This window comes from Symphalangus syndactylus, chromosome 2 (assembly GCF_028878055.3).
Source record: "Symphalangus syndactylus isolate Jambi chromosome 2, NHGRI_mSymSyn1-v2.1_pri, whole genome shotgun sequence".
NCBI classification, from domain to species: Eukaryota; Metazoa; Chordata; class Mammalia; order Primates; family Hylobatidae; genus Symphalangus; species Symphalangus syndactylus.
This window is the reverse complement of record NC_072424.2, coordinates 96,755,178-96,757,659: the sequence shown is the minus strand read 5'-3', so window position 1 is coordinate 96,757,659 and position 2,482 is coordinate 96,755,178.

Here is a 2,482-nt window from a genome sequence, read left to right as displayed (position 1 = left end):
TGGGAATGTCAAATGGCAAAAATTGCCTGTAGAAAACAGGCAGTTCTTCAAAAAACTAAATAGAATCACCATATGATCCAACAATTCTACTTCTAGGTATGTACCCAAAAGCAGGGACTCAAACAAATACTTATAAACTAATGGTGCTAGCATCATTATTCACAAGAGATTAGAGGTGAAAACAACCCAAATGGCTGTCAGCAGATGAATGGAAAAACAGAATATGGTATAAATGTACATTGGAACATCATTCAGCCTTAAAAAGAAATAAAATCCTGATACATGTTACAACATGAATGAACCTTGAAAACGTTATGCTAAGTAAAATAAGCCAGACAAAAGGCCAAATGCTGTACGATTCCATTTACCTGAATAGGCAAATTCATAAAAGATAGAAACAAAAATATGTGTTACCAAGGGTTGAGTTGGGAGGATAGGGGAGTTATTATTTGATGGATACAGCATTTCTGTTTGGAATTATTTTTTTAAAGTTCTGGAGATGGATAGTAGTGGTGTTGCACAACATTATCAATGAACTTAATGCCACTGAATTGGATACTTTAAATATTATTAAAATGGGAATTTAAAGTTATATGTATTTTACCACAATTTAAAAGGGCTAAGTAATGGGGTATTAGCGACTGCATTGGATTCTGAATAAATACAATACTTAAGTTATATTATAAATTGTTATATTTACAAGTTAAGGTGAAATCTCTCCTGTTTAAGATTCATTCCGTTTGCTTTTTTCTCCATGCCATTTTCTGTATGAATGTTCCGCTATTTGGTACCTCATCATATGTTTAAGTAGCAGTATCTGAACAGAAGGTGCTTGGAATACACAGAGAACAATAACCTAAGATTACCTCAGACGCCAGGGGAGTGTCATGTACAGACCAACTTACGGGTTCTATCTTCAGTATTACCAAGGCATTTATTTTTATTTATTTATTACTTTTTAGAGATGGGTTCTTGGCCGTGTTACCCAGGCTGGTCTGGAACTCCTGGGCTCATGTGATCCTCCTGCCTCAGCCTCCCAAGTAGCTGGGATTACAGCCACATACCATCAGGGCTGACTCCAAGGCATTCACACTTCTTATCTCCCAGTTTTTGGGGCTCTGTGAAGGCTTTTTTCATGCCTTCACACTGAATTATACATTCCTTCCTAGGTGCACCCATAGCACTTACTTAACAGCTATTTGTTTATTCAACATATTTATTGGGTGCCAGGTATTACTTAACGTGGTTGGGATAAATTGAACAAAACACATGTATCCCTGTCCTCATGGATCTCAGACTAGATGCAGCCACCACGCCCAGGCTACAATGCCTGATTCCTACTAGGTTATTAGATTAATTGAATGAAACAGGTATGTATCTTTAACAGAAAAACTGATGCCATGTGTATGTGTCCACATGCATGCTTGTGTATGTGATTGCAGATAGATAAATTCCTTTAAATTTTAAGTTTATTACCATTTTATATTTAATGTATATGTATATACATGTGAAAAATTCATACACTGCCTTAATCAAAAAGGTTTACAAGTGACTACACAGAAGACATTAAAAGTGTATATTCTTTATTGAAACTACCAATAGTTGTGGAAAATTAGGACTAATTGAAAGGAGAATACAAATGTGTAATTGAAGGCCCACATAACCAGGCTTCAACTTCAGTGTTTTCTCCATGCATCTTTGAGCTAGGGTGAAAGATGTATGGTTACATGACCCTTATCAGAAAAGCGGAAGGATTTTCAGGAGAAAAAAGCTTTCCTAGCCTTGAGTTCTAAAAGGAATTCCTCATTTAGGACTTTTTAATAGAAGACATTTAGATGATGTCATGATTGATATTCTTAATTATTTTTATGACAAAAGCTGCGGTAAGTTTCACAAAGCTGTTTCTCGAAGTAACCTTTGATAAAAAGGGAAATTACAGCATTTAAGAATAACTCAATGTAAGAGTCTGCAAAATGTACCAGACTAGTAAGTAGTAGCTGTCTAGTGGCCTAATCTGATCCAAGGATAAAATTGAGAATAAAGAAATGAAAAGCCCCTTGGACAATCTTCCTTAAATGTCACTTCTCTTGGGCTTTTGGCTAACAGTAAGAGGTTGCAATCTGGCAAGTTATTAATGATAATACCTGTAATGCTGCTATTTTATATTTCTGGTGATAGAACCATATGGAAATAGTAGACGACATCAAATTATGAAATCAGAGATAAGCTATGTTATTGCCGCCATCTCTGACCATTTCATTTCAAGCAAAATGGAAGTTTTCCTCAGAAAGCTGCTTCTATAGTAATTGAATCTATTTTAGTTCTAAAAAGCCCTCTTTGCTGTATTTCCAGAGTTCCACATCATAAATCAGAGCTGAAATAATTTTGGCTGGAACATTTTTAAGGCAGCTGTTGATATCATCTACCATGGCCAAAGAAGAGCCTAGTTATGCACCCCAAAGCATCTTTGTAGAGCTGCATG